Genomic DNA, 6000 nt, shown 5'->3' with positions numbered 1-6000 from the left:
AGATGTAGATCAGGCACATCGAAATTGCTAATGAGGTTTACAGGATCTGTCGAAAAAGGCTTTATTTCCGACAGATCTGCGTCTAGACTGCCGTTTTTTTCTCGAAAAAACTGTTTCGAAAAAAGTGGCGGCCATGTTTATGCTAATGAGGCGTGGGATATTGAAATCCCAGCTTCATTAGCAATTTCAATGTGCTTGATTTGCATCCCTCTATCGACAGAGGGATGCAGTCTAGACCTAGACCCAGGAGGCTAGCTAAGCCTATTCTACAATATACAAACAGGCATTCTGCTTTGCTTCCAGATCCGTGTATCCTGTCCTGAGAATTGTTTCTACGGAATCAGAGGTGTTGGGAGAAAACTTCAAACAACCACAACACAACCTCCTGGGGCAGGCATGATGCGAAATGACCCAGATGTCCGTCAACAACTAAGAAACCCCCGAGCCGCTTGGTTGTTTTCTAAGCCTGGCTGGTGCACAAATGTATTATCATCTCATGGGTCCTTTACAACTTATATTCAAGAGAGTTTGGTGCGGCTTAGTGCACGGAAAAGGCTTGCCTCCTCCAGCTCTACTGTCACCCACCGCCCATGCTTCAACTCCACTGTGTGTTTCAGTAGAGAAACAGGAATGACCTGGCCCAGCCGTTTCACCCACCAGCGCCAACCACCCTTCGATTAAGTCACCCGCAGCTACTGGTGTCTCTTTGCAGCTCCTACTGGCAAGTCCCTGCCGGGCCCCTTCCTTTGAGACCTCAGAGCGGGAGGGTATTTGGGTGATTTTACATTCTCGTGTGGATTCCAATTGAGGTCATCCCTAGAGCCCTGCACATCCACAATGTCCCCGGCTCATTTTGGCGGATGCGGACACAAATGTTGTATCTAGTTGTTGTATCTGCACAAATGTTGTATCTGCACTAGTTAGGCCTCAGCTGGAGTACTGTGTCCAGTTCTGGGCGCCACATTTCAAGAAAGATGTGGAGAAATTGGAAAGGGTACAGAGAAGAGCGACAAGAATGATTAAAGGTCTAGAGAACATGACCTATGAAGCCAGGCTTCATGAACTGGGCTTGTTTAGTTTGGAAAAAAGAAGATTAAGGGGGGACATGATAGCGGTTTTCAAATATCTAAAAGGGTGTCACAAGGAGGAAGGAGAAAATTTGTTCCTCTTGGTTTCTGAGGACAGGACAAGGAGTAATGGGCTTAAAGTGCAGCAGGGGAGGTTTAGATTGGACATTAGGAAAAAATTCCTAACTGTCAGGGTGGTCAAATATTGGAATAAATTGCCAAGAGAGGTGGTGGAATCTCCCTCTCTGGAGATATTTAAGAACAGGTTAGATAGACATCTGTCAGGGATGGTGTAGACGGAGCGTGGTCCTGCCTTGAGGGTGGGGGGCTGGACTCGATGACCTCTTGAGGTCCCTTCCAGTCCTATTATTCTATGATTCTATCATTCTATGATCTAGAATCCTGCAAATTTGCTGAGCTCCGTGTTACGCCATGGTATCCGCGGCTGTGGAGGCGTATCGCTGCGGCTCATTTTTACGCATACAGATGCAGATACAAAACTTGATATCCATGCAGGGCTGTAGTAATACTCCACCGGAAGGGCTGCCAGCACCCCACAGCCTTTCCTGACCCCTCTGCTCAGTTCTCCCCAAAGATGTTTTCATTAGCTACTTGGAACCGTCACAGTCTGTTCTCCCTTTGTAGTTTCAGAAAGAATTGGGTCCTCTGGAGAGCGGGGAAGAGAACCGGAAATCTCTCAGGCTACGTCTACACTACGAGTTTTCTTAGCAACAAATATGCTAATGAGTTACTCATTTGCATGAGTCTCAATCTCCTTTGCATATGTTCTTCCAATCCGTTTTTGTGCAAAAACGGATTGGAAGAACATATGCAAATGAAATCACGACTCATGCAAATGAGACCCTCATTGGCATATTTTTTACCATGAAAACTCGTAGTGTAGACGTAGCCTGAGAGATTTCTGGTTCCCTTCCCCACTCTCCAGGGCAGCCTCACTTTCACAATGCACCAATGGTTCTGTCAAAAAAAGGGAAGAAAAAGGGGGAGGAGAATTCAGCAATGACATGGGTGCTGCAGATGAGTGGGGTTGAATATTGACTGATTCCTGGTGGCGAGTGGAAGGATGCCATTTGTCACTCCCATGGTCTGGTCTGATTTCTTATTAAAGAGCCTGGTGAGGAGAGACAATGCAGAGAGGGAACGCGTTCTGTTCCTCCCGCGTCGGGCCGAGCGAGCCGTGCAGGATGCGACTGGGCAGCGGCACATGGTGGAGAGAAAGAGACACATCAAATCACACCTCCAAGATGAAACAGGGAAATGGCCCTGAGAATTGCATTGCTGCTGGAGAAGATACCACCAGCTTGGTGCAAAATGCTGTCTGGACAATTTTCCAGGACCCGAGAGACTGGCTTTGAAGGGCATGCCTACACTGCAGAGTTATTCTCAAATAACCAGGTGAGCATCCACACAGCAAGCCCATTATTTCAAAATAACAGGCTTGTTACTTTGAAATAAGAATCCGTGAATTTACAAGGAATAATGCCTATTTCAAAATAGGGTTAGTGTGGACGCTCAGCTGCTGTTATTTCAAAATAACGACTCCCCAGAGTCATTCAGTGTAATTAATCCACAGCGCTACCTGGGGCTCTAAGTGGAGGTGTTGCGTCCACATTATAAGGGAACCTGCCTTGGACTAATTTTGAGGCTTTGCTGTCGTGTGGACACACTCTTTGAAATAGTTATTTCGGGAGTTATTATTTCAAAAGAACTCATTTCAAAAGAACTCATTTCAAAAGAACCTTGTAGTGTCGACATAGCTGAACTGGGCTACACTGCCGTTCGGCCTTTTCAACGTGGAGGATGGTGATTTGCACTTCTCTGAGCCGGCGTGCGAGAGCACAAGGGGCAAAGTCCTTTCCCTGGTGTTGAGAACTGCCAGCTTCCTCGTGGAAGCCTGCGCCCCACGGGAATAGCCCTGGCAGAGCTGGGCTCAGCCACGCTCCCTTGCCCCAGTGCCAGGGAATGCCCTGGTAGCCAGAAATTCTACATGGTGGCACAGGCGTGACAGCCTGCTCCACGGCTCGTGTAGCGGGGTAGTGGCATTAGTCCATACCCAGAAAGCTACACTGCAAGTAAACAGCCCTGCAGCCCAGACCCTGCGCAGGCAGCCAATGGCTCCTATGGCCAGACTCCAAGGCGCAGATTGGGCACAAAGTCACTCTGCTGGCTTCCGAAGGAAAATGCATGAGCTGTGGGAGATAAAGCAGGTATCAAAGTCCCATGCCAGGGTAATCCTCATGTGATCCCTCTCCTGCCATCCATTTCCAGACATACAGAGGCTAGGAACCCCAATGGCCATTGATGGACCTAGCCTCCATGAATCTATCTAGCTCTTTTTTGGATCCAGTAAAAATCCTACTCTTCACCCCTTCCTCTGGCAAGGAGTTCCACAGGTTGACTGCGTGCTGTATGAAGGAAAACTGTTTGTTTGTTTTAAGCCTGCTACCTATTCATTTCATTTGGTGACTCCCTCGTTCTTATATTATGGCAACAAGTAAATAACTTTTTCTTTATTCACTTTCTCCACGCCAGTCATGATTTTATAGACCTCTATTATAGTTTCCTCTTTTCCAAAGTGAAAAATCCAAGTCTTTTTAATTTCTCTTCATATAGTACCCATTCCAAACCCCAGGGCCTGGGGTGAAGACTCCCTCTGCCGGACCTTGGATCTGGCTTCCAGTGGTTCACCTCTGGGTTCTCTCACGGCGTTGCTCCTTCTCAGTGCTCTTGTGGGGGGTTTCCCTTGCTGTAGGGAAATGTTTAAATCGCTTTCCTCCCCTCCTTCCCAGTCCTCAGCGCCAGCCCCAGGCAGCGCCCACCTGTTTTCACTGGAATTCTTAGGGGAAACCTCATGAACAGGTCTGTATCCGCAGCCGGTGACTGAAGAGAAGCCGCGTCTGCAGTCTCCGTGACCTGCTAAATGCCAGATCGTTGGCATCAGAGCCACCCAATGCCTGTGGCAGGGACGCGGGGGAGGCCACCGTGAGCGAGCCGGCTTGGCCCCCCTCCTCTTAGACATGCACCTCACCAAGCCGCCATCCGAGCTGCCAGTTTCCTCCACACAAAAGCCAAGGATGGGAGGCTTGGCCCAGAGCCTGCTGATCTCCATGGAAGGCTCTCCCACGACATCCGTGGGGCTCGGATTGGCTGCCCAACGTGCATGGAACCTGTTCCCTTTTCACGCTGGCAGTGAGCCCCAGGAGATCCGGGGTGAGGTCCACTGGAAGCTCAGGAGGTGATGCTTGTATCCTATTGCTAGTGCCATACCCATTTGACAGCTGCACAGGGGACTTTAATCCCATGCCATGGGTCAGTGACACTCAGACTGAGGCTTGTGAGTGGCACGTGGCTTTTTATGTGTCTCTTTGCTGTGCAGGATATTCAAACCCCATGGCTACGTCTACATTGGCCGCCTATTACGGAATAGGGATGCAAATGTAGCACTTGGGAAGAGGCAAATGCGCGGGGGATTTAAATATCCCCTGTGGCATTTACATTTTCATGGCCGCCGCTTTTTTCCGGCTTGGAGATAAGCCGGAGAAAAGCGTCCAGACTGGCGCCATCCTCCGGAATAAAGCCCTATTCCGGAGGATATCTTATTCCTACTTTCAGTCACAGGCTGTGGATACAGACCTATTTTCAGCCATCTTGCAAGTAGGAATAAGAGATCTTCCGGGATAGGGCTTTATTCCGGAGGATCGCGCCAGTCTGGATGCTTTTCTCCGGCTTATCTCCAAGCCGGAAAAAAGCGGTGGCCATGAAAATGCAAATGCCGCAGGGGATATTTAAATCCCCCGCGCATTTGCCTCTTCCCAAGTGCTACATTTGCATCCCTATTCCGTAATAGGGGGCCAATGTAGACGTAGCCCATGGGATTTGCCTATGAACCATGCAAGATGTCATTAACCAATTGCAATTGATGAAACATTGGGTCAGTTATAGAATCATAGGACTGACAGGGTCCTCGAGAAGCCATCTCGCCCAGTCCTCCACTCTCACGGCAGGACTGAGCATTATCTAGTGCCGTGGTCACTAACCAGTCAAGCAGGATCTACTGGTAGATCTTGGAGCCTCTGCCAGGGGATCCTGACTAGTTTGGCCAAGCCGGCACTTCAACCGCCCCTCCCTCCAATGCTGCCCATCTCCTGCTCTTTGCCTTGGATCTCCCCTTCCCGGCTGGAAGCCTCCTGCTTGCTGGGCAGGGGAGAGAGAGGAGGGTGCTGATGTCAAGGTGCCCCCTCCCACTCTGTATCCCTTCTCCACAGAGCGGGGAGGGGACGCAACAGGATTAGCAATAGGGCAAGTTTGCTGGCTACTTTAGGGAGTGGTGCAGGGGTGAGCCGGCCTCAGCCCCACTGCACCGTCAACCAGGAGCCACCAGCAGTCCCCAGCTGGAGTCCACATCCCAAACTCCTACCCCAGTCATGAACCCCCTCGTGCACCAGCCCCGAGCACCCGCGTATCCAAACACCATCCCAGAGCCTGCACCTAGAACCCCTTCCTACCTCCTAACTGCCTACCATCCTCCTCCTCTCATACTCCAGATCCCTTCATCCAAGACCAGAGCCTGCACCCCTACCCTCTGCCCCAGCCTGATGGAAGTGAGTGAGGACGGGCAGTACCTTGGAGAAGGGGCGGGGAGGAGGCGGGGCCAAGGATATTTACATTTGAGGTCGATCTTGGATTGCACTTAAATTCAACAAGCGATCTCATGCTCAAAAACGTTGGAGACCCCGATCTAGATCATCCCTGACAGGTGCTCGTTTAACGGGCTCCTAAAAATCTCCATTGATGGCGATTCTACAACCTCCTTAGGCCATTTATGTGAGAATAATTTCCCATTAAATATTTCCCACCAGACTCTTGACATATGACTATCTAGCACTTATAGCAGAAGCTCCCAAACTTTTCT

The sequence above is a fragment of the Pelodiscus sinensis genome, chromosome 2 (assembly GCF_052426305.1).
Source record: "Pelodiscus sinensis isolate ZL-2025 chromosome 2, ASM5242630v1, whole genome shotgun sequence".
Lineage (NCBI taxonomy): Eukaryota > Metazoa > Chordata > Testudines > Trionychidae > Pelodiscus > Pelodiscus sinensis.
The sequence above is the reverse complement of the archived record's forward strand: the minus strand, read 5'-3'. Positions refer to the sequence as shown.